Raw genomic sequence first — 15,957 nt, 5'->3', positions numbered from 1 at the left:
AGCTAGTAGCTGGGCCTCTCGCACCACCTCCTAGCTCCATTCTCTCTGTCTATCCGTCTCGTCGGACCTTATTTGCCTCTAACAAATGGACGTACACCGACTGATCTCCCGCTATACATATAGCTAGCTAGGTCCTTATAACTTGTTTTCCCCCACGCGTCGATCGATCTACCTCATTAGTTATGTCTCTCCCTTCCTCCGACAAACAACAATTGATCTACCGATCTAGTTAGGTTTGCTTAACAAACACATGGTTCCCCTTCATCATCCATGGATGTGTCCTGACAGATCTATCACGCACAGGCACACACAGAAACACATCCCCACTCTTATTGATAATATTGCAGTTCCACCCTCAGTTTGTCTAGTAGGCCTCTCCCACCATCTTCGAGAAGCAACTCCATCACCCATCCAGCACTCTACCCCTCTCCCTCCCTCTCTCTCTCCTCTCTCTCTCTCTCTCTCTGTCCCATCCTATTTCCCGTCCTTCAGTTATGTATGGATGTCGACCGATCTCCCTCAAGACATAGCTGGGTCTCTCCTTCTCAACACATATACGAGTCGTTCTACCTCTATAGTTAGGCCTCTGCCTACCCCTCCACCCACCCCATCACACACACACACCGATACATCGAGCGCTCTAGTCATATCTCCCTGCCACACACAAACTTGACCTGTGCCCTCTGACGTTCCGGTAGCTAGGTCAGTCGCCCTATATCTTTGACTTGCACACACACAATTTCGATGGCTCTCTTCATCGATCTCGCACCCACCCACTTGATCCTCTCTTCGACTCTATCGATATCTATGACCCCTCCCTCTCTTCTCGTGGATCACCCGACCCTCTATATATGATATGGATAGGCCTCCATTTCACACACATTGCATGCAAAATTTTGTTTGAGATGTCATGGACACATATTCCCACAAATACATTCACGAAATCAACCTCCCCCCCCCCAAAAAACAAAAAACACTCACGAACGCACAAGCCATTTGTCTAGGTTTGTATCTCTCACACACACTCACATAGGTGGGGGACGTGCACGAAGAGAAGAGGTGCACGCACGGTGCACGTACTCCCGTCTCTTTCCCAACCACACCCGCGCGGGTACACGGTGGAGCTCATTTATGTACGAAAAGGCAGCCCACGTGGTAACTTAACACGTGTCTGGTTGTCCACTAGATAGAGGGAGGATCGTCTACCACGGGTGAACAAACAAATTGTGACTTGACGCGTTATGTTAAAAAAGAGGCAAACCATGTGGGGCCTACCTTGGAGGCAAGGCTCTATACACTGGAGTACTTTTGATGTGTCCCGTCAACTCGCAGAACGAGGAGAAGCTTGCTTAGTACGCCGTCTCCCCCGCCCACAGGTGCGGTGGCTCGCAGGATGAGGTGAAGCATGCTTACTACGCCTTACGCCCGCTCCCTAGCCCACGCGCGCGGTGGCTCGTAGGACGAGGAGAAAATTTTACTAGTACTCCCTCTGTTTACTCCTCGTCCCTACTACCTTGGTTAGAGAGATTATCATATTGTTTGGAATATATGTCCTTTAGTAGATTTCAATATGAACTACTAGTACATACTCCAAACACTGATGTATATAGACGTATTTAGAGTGTAGATTCACTCATTTTGCTCCGTATGTAGTCCATATTGAAATGGACGTAATAGTACACACTCTCCCTCGCCCCTCGACCCTCGCCATGTGGTGGACGTGCAACAATTCATTCGGTCTCATATAGCCAGAACGATATATACTGCAGTACCATTATTGCTCGACTTCCCGAAGAGGCGAAGAGCCAATCGCAAGGTTAATAGTTTGGAGATGCCAAGCACAAGGTTTATAGGAGAATGAGTAGTAGGTGCCGCGTCATTTATAAATAAAGTTTTTTTTCTTCAGTGGCACGTACGCAATATAAATAGGTTCATATGGAGATAAAAGGAAACCGCTCCACTATATACATAGGCAAGACGAGCCTACACGGTTGCTTGCTGGGGTTGCTCTCTTCAGTTTTCACACTCTCTCGCACAAAACCACTGTGGCCACATCTCTAACATCCCGGCGGATCACGTCCGCCGGGGGAAGGGGTGGATGCTTAGTGTAGATGCGGTCGCCGTCGCCGACGGTGAAAACCCACTGTTGGCATGTCCCGATCAGGGGCCCCCGCCATTCTCTCTCACAAAGCCGGTGAGGTTGCCTTCGTCCATTGCTCACTGCCGCGACGTGGGTAGTTGCCTCCTCCCGCCGCCCTCCTCTAGGTTGAGCTACGTCCCGACATCCTCAGGTACAACTCTCTTTACAGCCGGCTTGCACCACTGCTCCAGCTGCCCACATCACTCCATGTGGATATTTCTCTACTTCTTTGCCCCGCACATACCTCTACTGGCTTCTACGTACTGTATTTGTGATGAGTTTATGTCTCATCAACTAGTCCCAGTAATCTTATTCTAATCACGCTTCTTCAATTTCTTTGCCACAGGGATGCTCGTCTCGATTTTGGTGAAACTGCACAAAATGATCCGATGGTCGAAGGGTTGCAAACTTCATTTCTTAGGAAGCGCCGACATTGCCAGCAAATTAAAGCCTGGTTAGGGTTTACGGTTCAAGGGCTAGGGACTGCATGGATCATTTTTTTCTTTAGCTTTCTCTGTTTCAATGGCTAGGGACTGCATGAGTAGTAGTAGTATTGTACGCCTTACGCCCGCTCCCTCACCCACGCGCGCGGTGGCTCGCAGGACGAGGAGAAAATTTTACTACTCCCTCCGTTTACTCCTCGTCCCTACTACCTTGGTTAGAGAGATTATCATATTGTTTGGAATATATATGTCCTTTAGTAGATTTCAATATGAACTACTAGTACATACTCCAAACACTGATGTATATAGACGTATTTTAGAGTGTAGATTCACTCATTTTGCTCCGTATGTAGCATAAAGTTGAGACACTTATTTTGGAACGGAGGGAGTACATATTTGGTATGATCTGTCAATCATTGAGATGCAATAGCATGCATGTTGGTCTCCTTTGTATTTGATGAAATGTTGCAACGGGCAACCTTGGACGCAAGATACATGTATCAGAAGCTGGAAGCTTCATAGCATTGAACTATCTCGCTGATAAATTACAGTATGTACTATACAAGTACTTCCTCCGTTCCTAAATATAAGTGTTTGTAGAGATTTCACCATGAACCACATACGGATGTATATAGATGCATTTTAAGTGTAGATTCATTCATTTTGTTCCGTATGTAGTCCACCTAGTGGAATCTCTACAAGGACTTATATTTAGGAACGGAGGGAGTACTATGCAAAGAGTTAGGTGTTGCACGCTGTCTAGAAAATATGGTGATAGTGTGAGGTGGGCCATGTAATCACTGAGCCTGCGTGTTTTCACTGCTCTTGCACTCCTCCGCCGTAAGAATGGAGAAAATTGTAATCTAGTAGTACCTCCTTTCGCCGAAAGCGTGGGACATCCAGCAGTCCTACCACCTCAGTAATAATGACCAATGAGCCGTCAAATCACATAGACCCAACAGTAAGTTGGACAGACGAAGCAACCATCACTCTTGAATCCGCTTCTCCCTTCAACGCAGGCGCCAGTGAGAGGTCGCGTCCGCTCCGCCCGGGCATGAATGCGGCACTGATTCTTTGGAGCGGCGCTGACCGTTTCGGGCGGGTAGCACGCGCGGGCGATGGAGGGGCTTTGGGAGGGCCAGGCTGGTCAGGAACGGGCGTGGCAGCTGTCCGCCTGTCCCTACCAGACGCCCGAAAACGAGAGGATACACCGACTCTCACGGCTAAAATCGTACACTACACACCATCTCTCTGTAGGAGTAGGTCGATTTGTCGCTCTCTCTAACACACACATGCTGTTATACACACACACGCACATGCACACACAGGTTCATAGAATAGGAAAATCGTGCGAGTGCGAAGCCACAGGAAGTGAGATACAAATGGAGTATGTACAAGAAGAGAAGAGGCATCTCTTAGTTGTTTGGATTAATTGTTGCGTTTAGAGACAGAAATCAGGGCTTTGATTGGAGGAATGACCGGTCAAGTTTCTCTTTCTCCTCCAATCTGCTTGCACCTTGGTCCCGCTGCACCTTCTAACGTGACTTATTACACCTAGCCGGAGGGAGTCGTACGAGATACGGTGGCACACTGACTTAGGTCGAATACAAGTGCCCAAAAGTGTGTGCATGTTATAATAAGGATTCACTTAAAATAGTACGTGAGCGAACAGAGGGATCAATTGGACAGTGTTCTCGAGCAGTAGCGAGGTGTGTGAGGTAATATACACCGCTGGCGCTTTTAATTTTTCTTATTAATTTGTTTGTTTCACCCTCTAACTGGTGGGACCCAACGTACTACATGGAGAGAGGTAAGGTGACTAAGGCTGCATTATTTCTGCACCACTATGGATAGTCTTACCACCAAAGCCACATGACACGATTATGATTTAAATCCCAATGACTCCCACACACACACAAAAAACACGACATGCTTGTCACACGAATGCAGGAATGTACAAAAGGTTATTTTCCTCTCGTTGAACATAATGGGAGGGTTGTGTAGCTGGTTAGCCTGTTCGCTCATCAAACTTGAGGTCTCGGGTTCGATAACTACACTTGAGCATAATTCGTGCTAGGAGGATTCTTTGACTGGTCAAAATGGATGGATACGGAGCTATACGATCTCGTAGTGACCGTATAATCACCTCATCACGTATAAGCTGCAGCCTCGGCGCTTGTTTTCTAGGGTTTGCACTCTTCACACTCTCTCCAGTATATATATACACGCTGAAGCCTCAGTGCTTGTAGTTGCTCTCTTCACACTCTCTCACCCTCTCTAGATCTAAACAAGACTTCGTTGGCCTCTCTCTCTCCCCTCACTGCTGGTCTGCTTGTAGTTGCTCTCTTCACACTCTCTCACCCTCTCCAGATCTAAACAAGACTTCACTGGCCTCTCTCTCTCCCCTCACTGCTGGTCAAAGAGCCGGCAGGATCCATCCGTCGGGAAGGGAAGGAGGCTTAACGCTGTCGCCGTCGGCGAGGGAGGGAATCCACTACCGGCGCAGCTGTTCACTTTCACCCAGCGGCGGCGCGGGAGGGCCTCCGACCCCTTCTTCTTCGCCGCCGTACATAGTGTGGGTCGAACGGCCTCCAGTCACCCACCGAACCACACCCCAAGAACCTTAAGGTATAATTTACTTATTCCACATGCATTGCTCTAGCTGCATGTGGGCTTTTTCCGCTTCTGCACTCAAATCTAGGTGTTGGATCAAATAGGAAAGTAGTGGGGAAAGTTGTATACCATGAATCTAGGACGTGGTTCAAAGAGGAAAGGAATGGGGGAAAGTAGTGGGAAAAGTTGTATAGCATGAATCTAGGACGTGGTTCAAAAGGAAAGGAAGGGGGAAAGTTGTATCGCATGAATCTAAGACGTGGTTCAAAGAGGACGGGAATGGGGGAAAGTAGTGGGGAAAGTTGTATATATAGCATAAATCTAGGACGTGGTTCACAGAGGAAAGGAAGTGGGGAAAGTACTAGTACAGACTGGCTATCTAGCACCTACGTTGGTCGAAAATGGAAACAATGACAAACGCAGTACGCACATCTGTAACAAACTGATCTTTTGTTTTGGGGGACAAGGCCGTAGAGTTTGAGCAGGACTAGATTTGTTGCGCTCACATAGGGAAAGGTGTCTAAAGATGACAAAACTGGGACCAACACAAATATGCTCCTTGGTTGTTTGTTATTTGTTGCAACAGATTGTGCATCACCCCAGTACATCGGTAGATGCACATGGTGCCGGTGCGTCCACTATCCCGTGCAACTCTTTAGCTGTTGTTAATCTAAGGCCCTGTTTGGTTAAAAACTCCCTAGTCCCTACCTGCTTGGTTCCAGGGACTAAACATGGACTAGAGGTTATTAGATGACATGCTAAAAGACCATGTTAGCCCTAGTAGTGAACTAATAGAGACAAGGTGTGATGCGTGGCAGGGGCAACTGTTGGAAAAAGTCCCAAAAGGACTCTCCCTCGGGGTCTTCTTTCTTTAGTCCCAAATGCCCACTTTTAGTCCCTAAAAGTCCCTCCTGTTTGGTTTAGATGGGACCGCCACGGAGTTTTTTTAGTCCCTCCACCAAAATGTCCCTGTAAACAAACACCCTCTAATAATGCCGCTGGAAAATTGATGCAATGCCACAGTTAAATGCAAATTACATGTTTAACGAATTTTATTGTTAATATAATCTCTCTATTAATATTAATCAATGCCACCGTTTGAGAAATGCTACTGTCTTTCTTTCTTTCCCATTTAGATAAGGTAGATGCTTCTTTTTGTTAGCTTCTGTGTCATCCACCGTTATTGACCACTAGTTGTTTCCTTTGCACCTCTGTGTAAACAGGGTTATCTACTTCACCTCGTTGCCATTGTGACCTTTTGTTGCACTACACAAAACACTTCTGTTTTAAGAGTGTTTTGTGCAGTTCAACCAAAATGTCACACCGACAACGTTGCTTGATTGCTTGATCTTAGTGGAACTGCACAAGAGGAGATCTTACTTCCTATCCGTGTTGGCAAATTTGGTTCAGATCTTCTTCTTGTGAGTTGTTTGAATTCCGCATCATGAGAGGTCAGTACTAGCCTTTTTTCACTTGATTATGCAGTGTGCTTTCATATGTTGTGCTACTTGTACGGTAATGTTGCTTGATTTTAGTGAACTGCACAAATGGAGACAAAACTTTCAATCTGTATGTGCACCGTAATATTCCATTGAGGTAAGATAAGGGTATTTCACAACTGTTGTCCTGTATTTTGCCACTTTCATCAGAAAATTAATGTCATTGTTTAGTGCTATACTTGTGCAACCTAATTGACATGCCAAATCTTACATTGAAGGCGAACCTTGTCTGTTATTGAACCAAGTGATGAAGGGGAAGAACAAGCGGAAGAAAAACAAAAATCAACTCCTGGTGCTGTAATGAAGCACTGGAACTGTGATGACACAAGTAATGATATAGTTTTGCATCTTAATTTATTGCTATGGCTGGAACGAGCAATTGTTTTGCCACTGATTTGATGCCACTCTTAATGTAATACGTAATTATCTCTACTTGTGCAAATAGGGATCTTCTTTGAAGATACCATATATTTTAGTGGAACTGCACAAGAAGATGTTGGAAACATTAATCTAATCGAGGAGTATATAGTAAGCATGGCCACCACAATAGATAGCAACAGATGGTTCCGGAGAAGTGCTTCATCTGTATGCTCTACACAATAAGCCTCCTGACAAAGGTTGGTACTCACCCACTGATTTCATCCATATGATTGAGCTTTGTCATCTCTATTGGTGTTGTGCTACTGTTTAGATGCTGTCATCAAAAAGTGGTATTGTCCTTGAGAAGTGCTTCATCTGTGCTGTTTTAAATATTTCCTTTCCTTTTTTTCGAGCAAACAGGGATGCTAGCATTTAGTTATCCTCTTGTCTTTGCACAACAGGATCATCCTCCTCTGAAGAAGAATATGGAGTACGTGAAGTGACTAGTTCCGATTATGCCAGGATGAAGAAGCCCTGTCTATCTTGTCATCAAAAGGAGCAGTTGAAGGATGGTTACATTACCCCCCACAAGACCAAACTAACTTCAGCTCAGAAGGACTGACAAATCTCCATTTTCTTGCTGTGATGCGCAAGTACAATGTTGTTCTAGGATTCTTTCCGGTGAGTTCCATTTTTGTAAAAGTGTGCTCTACATGGACCATGTAGGTGCCTGTTTAAACTGTCAATTCATAGTACAGTTTGCTTTATACTAATCACTTTTTTTGTATTTGTGCAAATAGGGGTGCAGCTTGATTTCAATGGGAACTGCACAAAATGTTCATGAATACATCGAATCATTCATTTCCACCACAACAAAGGAGGTGCCGATAAGTTCAAGGTGTTGCAACATATAAGGGCGAAATCATACAAGCTACGCGCGAATTTGGTTGATTTTGGTGGAACTGCACAAAAAGAACAGCTGGTTTATTTAGCATGAGGTGCCATGTCAATGTCCGAACTGATGGCAAACCCTGCCCATTCCACAATCGTAGGCATTTGATATTTTGGAATGGGAAAACCTTGTCAAATTTTGCTCATTGATTTTAGCAAGAAGACATGCGTTTGATATTTTCGAATGGGACGCCCTTTGCTGTCAGCAGCGTCGATCCATTTTTTTCTTTATTATTTAGTTGTGAAGTAAATATTGGCTCTAACATGTGAATCGCTGAGATGCATAATCATCGATTGTTTTGAATGTTCTCTATGACATGTGAATCACTGTGATTGCAATGTACAAGAACGCTAAAAAGCTGCTCAAACTCTTTGTACTCCTTCTGTTCCTTTTTACTTTGCACATTGTCCAGTAGCATACAACTGAAGTGCTCAAGTTCTCTAGCAAATGACTGTATCTCATGAGCTTGCTCAACCACGGAGAGCTCTTCAATCATCCTGTAATCATAGAATTGCTCCATGATGTACAGCTCAGTGCCAGCAACCGGAGGGTAGCAGCGATGGCCTTACTTGGACCCGAGCGGCGGCGACCTACCGTGTTCTACTCTTCCTCCTTTTATGTGTGGTGCGGCCTCGTTGGCAGAGGGGCGGGGCCTCGGCGGAGCCGGTGATGTCCTCTGTCTCGTTGCCGGCGGGCGGCGCCTCGGCGGAGCGGGGGAAAATCCTCCCCCTCGTTGCCGGCAGGGTGGGGCCTCGGCGGAGCCAGTGGTGTCCTCTGCCTCGTTGTTGGCGCCGCGGGGCCTCGGCGGAGTAGGGCCTCGTCGACGCCAGCAGAGCGGGGACTCATCGGAGCCGGCATTGTCCTCTGCCCCGTCCTCGGTCTCGCCAAACTGCGCCTCGGCTGCTTCATCGCCCTCTTTGTAGGCGGCCGTGATAACCCACAAGTATAGGGGATCAATTGTAGCCTCTTTCAATAAGTAAGAGTGTCGAACCCAACAAGGAGCTAAAGGTAGAACAAATATTCCCTCAAGTTCTATCGACCACCGATACAAGTCTACGCGCGCTTGACGTTTGCTTTACCTAGAACGAGTATGAAACTAGAAGTACTTTGTAGGTGTTTTTTGGATAGGTTTGCAAGAATATAAAGAGCACGTAAATAAAAGCTAGGGGCTGTTTAGATGAAGACACAACTAAATTAGTTTTAGTAGAGAGCTTTTTGTCACGAGAAAGTTATTTGTCCCTAGGCAATCGATAACTAGACCGGTAATCATTATTGAAATTTTATTTGAGGGAGAGGCATAAGCTAACATACTTTCTCTACTTGGATCATATGCACTTATAATTGGAACTCTAGCAAGCATCCGCAACTACTAAAGATCATTAAGGTAAAACCCAACCATAGCATTAAAGCATCAAGTCCTCTTTATCACATACGCAAACAACCTACTTACTCGGGTCTGTGCTTCTGTCACTCACGCCACCCACCATAAGAAAATCATGAACATATTGCAAACCCTACAGCGGGGATCCCTCACGCTTGCGCGACACGGAGAGCGCCATAGGACAGCACCAATAATAAAACATGCAACTCAAACCAATCTTGATCATCAAATAACCCATAGGACAAGACGGATCTACTCAAACATCATAGGATAGCCATACATCATTGGGAAATAATATATAGCGTTGAGCACCATGTTTAAGTAGAGATTACAGCGGGTAAGAGAGAGGTTACACCGCTGCATAGAGGGGGGAAGAGTTGGTGATGATGGCAGTGAAGTTGTTGGTGAAGATTGCGGTGATGATGATGGCCACGGCGGCGTTGCAGCGCCACCGGAAGAGAAGGGGAGAGGGGGGCCCTTCGTCTTCTTCTTCCTTGACCTCCTCCCTAGATGGGAGAAGGGTTTCCCCTCTGGTCCTTGGCCTCCATGGCGTGGGAGAGGCGAGAGCCCCCCCCCCCCCCCCGAGATTGGATATGTCTCTCTGTCTCTCTTTGTTTCTGCGCTCCCAGATTCTGCCCTCGCACCGTTTCTTTTATATCCGGGGATCCGTAACTCCGATTGGGTTGAATCTTTCGCCCAGATTTTTCTCATAAAATTAGCTTTCTTGCGGCAAAAGAAGAGCGTCAACCGCCTTACGGGGTGCCCACGAGGGTCCAGGGTGCGCCTTCCCCCCTGGGGCGTGCCCCCCTGCCTCGTGGCCCTCTCGGGCACCGTCTCGCGTTGATTTTACTTCCCAAAAATCATAAATATTCCAAAATAATTCTTCATCCGTTTTTATCCCGTTTGGACTCCGTTTGATATTGGGTTTCTGCAAAACATAAAACATGCAACAAACAGGAACTGGCACTGGGCACTGGATCAATATGTTAGTCCCAAAAATAATATAAAAAATTGCCAAAAGTATATGAAAGTTGAATAATATTGGCATGGAACAATCAAAAATTATAGATACGACGGAGACGTATCAGCATCCCCAAGCTTAATTCCTGCTCGTCCTCGAGTAGGTAAATGATAAAAAAAAGATATTTTTTTATGTGGAATGCTACCTAGCATAATCTTGATCATATGTCTAATCATGGCATGAATATTAAGACACGAGTGATTCAAAGCAATAGTCTATCATTTGACATAAAAACAATAATACTTCGAGCGTACTAATAAAGCAATCATGTATTTTCAAAACAACATGGCCAAAGAAAGTTATCCCTACAAAATCATATAGTCTGGCTATGCTCTATCTTCATTACACAAAGTATTTAATCATGCACAACCCCGATGACAAGCCAAGCAATTGTTTCATACTTTAGTAATCTCAAACTTTTTCAACTTTCACGCAATACATGAGCGTGAGCCATGGACATAGCACTATAGGTGGAATAGAATATGATGGTGGGGGTTATGTGGAGAAGACAAAAAAGGAGAAAGTTTCACATCAACTAGGCGTATCAACGGGCTATGGAGATGCCCATTAATAGATATCAATGTGAGTGAGTAGGGATTGCCATGCAACAGATGCACTAAGAGCTATAAGTGTATGAAAGTTCAAACTGGAAACTAAGTGGGTGTGCATCCAACTTGCTTGCTCATGAAGACCTCGGGCATTTGAGGAAGCCCATCATCGGAATATACAAGCCAAGTTCTATAATGAAAATTCCCACTAGTATATGAAAGTGATAACTCAAGAGACTCTCTATATGAAGAACATGGTGCTACTCTGAAGCACAAGTGTGGTCAAAGGATAGTAACATTGCCCCTTCTCTCTTTTTCTCTTTTTTTTTTATTTTCTCTTTTTTTATTTTTTTGGTGGGCTTCTTTGGCCTCTCTTTTTTATTTGGGCTTCTTTGGCCTCTTTTATTTTGATAACCTCACATGGGACAATGTTCTAATAATGATGATCATCACACTTTTATTTACTTACAACTCAATATTACAACTCGATACTAGAACAAAGATATGACTCTATATGAATGCCTCCGGGGTGTACCGGGATGTGCAATGATCTAGCGCAGCAATGACATCAAAAAACGGACAAGCCATGAAAACATCATGCTAGCTATCTTACGATCATGCAAAGCAATATGAGAATGAATGCTCAAGTCATGTATATGATGATGATGGAAGTTGCATGGCAATATATCTCAGAATGGCTATGGAAATGCCATGATAGGTAGGTATGGTGGCAGATTTGAGGAAGATATAAGGAGGCTTATGTGTGATAGAGCGTATCGTATCATGGGGTTTGGATGCACCGGCGAAATTTGCACCAACTCTCGAGGTGAGAAAGGGCAATGCACGGTACCGAAGAGGCTAGCAACGATGGAAGGGTGAGAGTGCGTATAATCCATGGACTCAACATTAGTCATAAAGAACTCATATACTTATTGCAAAAATCTACAAGCCATTAAAAATAAAGTACTACGCATATGCTCCTAGGGGGATAGATTGGTAGGAAAAGACCATCACTCGTCCCCGACCGCCACTCATAAGGAAGACAATCAATAAATAAAATTGTGCTCCAACTTCATCACAAAGCGGTTCACCATACGTGCATGCTACGGGAATCACAAACCTCAACACAAGTATTTCTACTAATCCATAGTCTCCCACTGGCATGACTCTAATATCACCATCTTTATATCACAAAACTATTGCAAGGAATCAAACATATCATATTCAGCGATCTACAAGTTTATGTAGGATTTTATGACTAACCATGTGAATGACCAATTCCTATCATCTCTCTAAATAGATATAAGTGAAGCAAGAGTTTAATTCTTTCTACAAAAGATATGCCCACGCTCTAACAAATATAAGTGAAGCAAAAGAGCATTCTTCAAATGGTGGTTTTCTATGTGAAGAGAAACAGGCAATCCAAACTTCAAATGATATAAGTGAAGCACATGAAGCATTCTATAAAGCCATACTCAAAAGATTTAAGTGAAGTGCAATGAGCATTCTATAAATCAACCAAGGACTATCTCATACCATCATGGTGCATAAAAGAAAATGAAAACTGAATGCAAAAGACGCTCCAAGATTTGCACATATCGCATGTACGAAACGAATCCGAAAACATACCGATACTTGTTGAAGGAAGAGGGGATGCCTTCCGGGGCATCCCCAAGCTTAGACGCTTGAGTCTCCTTGAATATTTACTTCGGGTGCCTTGGCATCCCCAAGCTTGGGCTCTTGCCTCTCCTTCTTCTCCTCACATCGAGACATCCTCGATCATCGAACACTTCATCCACACAAAACTTCAACAGAAAACTCGGTAAGATCTGTTAGTATAATAAAGCAAATCACCACTCTAAGTACTGTTGCAAACCAATTCGTATTTTGTTTTTGCATTGTGTCTACTCTAATATAGCTTTTTCATGGCTTAATCCACTGATATAAATCGATAGTTTCATGAAAACAAGCAAACTATGCATCAAAAACAGAATCTGTCTAAAACAGAACAGTCTGTAATAATCTGAACATTCACCATACTTATGATAGTTGACCAATTCTGCCAAACTTAGGAAAAATAAAAAATTTGTATATAAAGACAGTGCAAAAAGAATCAGAACCATTTGACGTTCCAGTAAACAATTAAAAATTGTGCACTACAGCCAAAGTTTCTGTCCTGCACCGCACAAACCAACAAGCATTGTAAACATCCTAAAGGCAAACCTTGGCTCATTATTTTTATAATACAATGGAATTGTACAAGGGGATAATTATTTTTATTTAAAATTTTCTGTAATCAAGATTCACAAAGTTTCCGTGAGCATGAACAAAGTTCAAGGCTAGCTCCCACTTTAACAATGCTCGTCTTTCTCACTTTCGCTTTTCTTTTTGAAAAAGTTTTTAGGTTCCCCTATTTATTTATTTTGTTTTTAAACTATATAAAAGCACTCAACAAAAATAAATGAAACTCTAAAACTTCCGGGTTATCTCCCTGGCAGCGCTTTCTTGAAAGCCATTAAGCTAGGCATATAGTGCTCAAGTAGTGAATCCACCCGGATCCCAAGGTATATCAAAGCCAATTTTAATTAGCAATGATTTGGCATTTAGTAGTGAGCACAAGGCAACATATATCGTGCAACAACAAAGTCTAACTCTCTTCCTATGCATCAGCATGTCATAAAAGAACAATTCATGCACACATAGTAAAGGCCAATGCATAGTATAAACAGTTTCTTGCAATTTTATCGTGTTGGAAACATAGAGAGGTGGAGATATAGTTCCTCTCTCATAATAATTGCAAGTAGGAGCAGCAAGCGCATGCATATTATATTCATCAAAATCATCATGTGCAACGGTAAAAGGCAACCCATCAATGTAATCCTTAATAAGTGCAAACTTCTTCGATATAGTGTAGTCGGGAGAATTCGAAAAGATAATAGGACTATCATGCGTGGGTACAATAGCAACAATTTCATTCATAACATAAGGAACTATAGCAAGTTCATCTCCATAAGCATAATTCATATTGGCATCTTGGCCACAAGCATAGCAAGCATCATCAAAAAGGGATATTTCAAGGGAATCAACGGGATCATAATAGTCATCATAGCAATCATCCTTCGGTAACACGAAGGAAAATTAAACAATGTATGAGTTGAAGAGCTACTCTCATTAGAAGGTGGGCACGGGTAGCTAATCCTCTCTTCCTCCTTTTGTTCTTCGCTCTCCTCATCATCTTTTTCATCCAACGAGCTGACATTTTCATCAATTTCTTCTTCTATAGACTCCTCAAAATATTAGTCTCTTCTTGGACAGCGGAGACTTTCTCAATAAATGCATCAATATCGGAATTGAATTCATAATTGGCATAGCAACATTTAAGGATAGCTAAATTTTCAGGTCTATAAACAGCATCACAAAGATTTTCGAACTCTTTGAACATAGATTCAATTTCATAAGCACCCATAAAAGCAACAAATTCTTCTATTTGTTCCACGTCATAGTAATCATATATACCTCTGGCATAAGAAGCCAAGGTTTCATTATCATTAAATTCGCATGAAAAGGGAAGGTGTGGAGACTTCATCCTAGAGCAACAAGTATAATCATATCTCAAGCATAGTTGCCAAGCATACCAATATAACATATAAATTTGATCGCATAATAGTTTCCCTTTTTGAGTCAAGCGATAATCCTTAAAGTATTCACGTTAATCCAATGTTACTCCCATTATAAAGTTGAATGGGGTTTTCTCAGGATTATCAAAGTATATAAAGGAGTGGAGAAGGGGAGGGCCGGCCCTCTCTATGGCGCGCCCTAGGGGAGTCCTACTCCCACCGGGAGTAGGAGTCCCTCCTTCCAAGTAGGAGTAGGAGAGGAAGGAATGAGGAGAGAGGGAGGAAGGAAAGGGGGGATGGCCCCCCTCCCAATTCGGATTGGGCTTGAGGGGGCGCCCCCTCCTAGGCCGCCTCCTCCTCTCTCCCACTAAGGCCCAATAAGGCCCATAAACTCCCCGGGGGGTTCCGGTAACCTCCCGGTACTCCGGTAAATGCCCGAACTCACCCAGAACCATTCCGATGTCCAAACATAGCCATCCAATATAACGATCTTTATGTCTCAACCATTTTGAGACTCCTCGTCATGTCCGTGATCACATCCGGGACTCCGAACAACCTTCGGTACATCAAAACCCATAAACTCATAATACCGATCGTCACAGAACGTTAAGCGTGCGGACCCTATGGGTTCAAGAACTATGTAGACATGACCGAGACTCATCTCCGGTCAATAACCAATAGCGGAACCTAGATGCTCATATTGGTTCCTACATATTCTACGAAGATCTTTATCGGTCAAACTGCATAAAAACATACGTTGTTCCCTTTGTTATCGGTATGTTACTTGCCCGAGATTCAATCGTCGGTATCTCAATACCTACTTCAATCTCGTTACCGGCAAGTCTCTTTACTCGTTCCGTATTGCATCATCCCGCAACTAACTCATTAGTCACATTGCTTGCAAGGCTTATAGTGATGCGCATTACTGAGAGGGCCCAGAGATACCTTTCCGACAATCAGAGTGACAAATCCTAATCTCGATCCAGGCCAACTCAACAAACACCATCAAAGACACATGTAGAGCATCTTTATAATCACCCAGTTATGTTGTGACGTTTGATAGCACACAAAGTGTTCCTCCGGTAATCGGGAGTTGCATAATCTCATAGTCATAGGAACATGTATAAGTCATGAAGAAAGCAATAGCAACATACTAAATGATCAAGTGCTAAGCTAACAGAATGGGTCAAGTCAATCACATCATTCTCCAATGATGTGATCTCGTTAATCAAATGACAACTCATGTCTATGGCTAGGAAACTTAACCATCTTTGATTCAACGAGCTAGTCAAGTAGAGGCATACTAGTGACACTCTGTTTGTCTATGTATTCACACATGTACTAAGTTTCCGGTTAATACAATTCTAGCATGAATAATAAACA

The sequence above is a fragment of the Aegilops tauschii genome, chromosome 1 (assembly GCF_002575655.3).
Source record: "Aegilops tauschii subsp. strangulata cultivar AL8/78 chromosome 1, Aet v6.0, whole genome shotgun sequence".
In the NCBI taxonomy this organism is placed as follows: Eukaryota; Viridiplantae; Streptophyta; class Magnoliopsida; order Poales; family Poaceae; genus Aegilops; species Aegilops tauschii.
Note: the sequence above shows the minus strand (reverse complement) of the source record.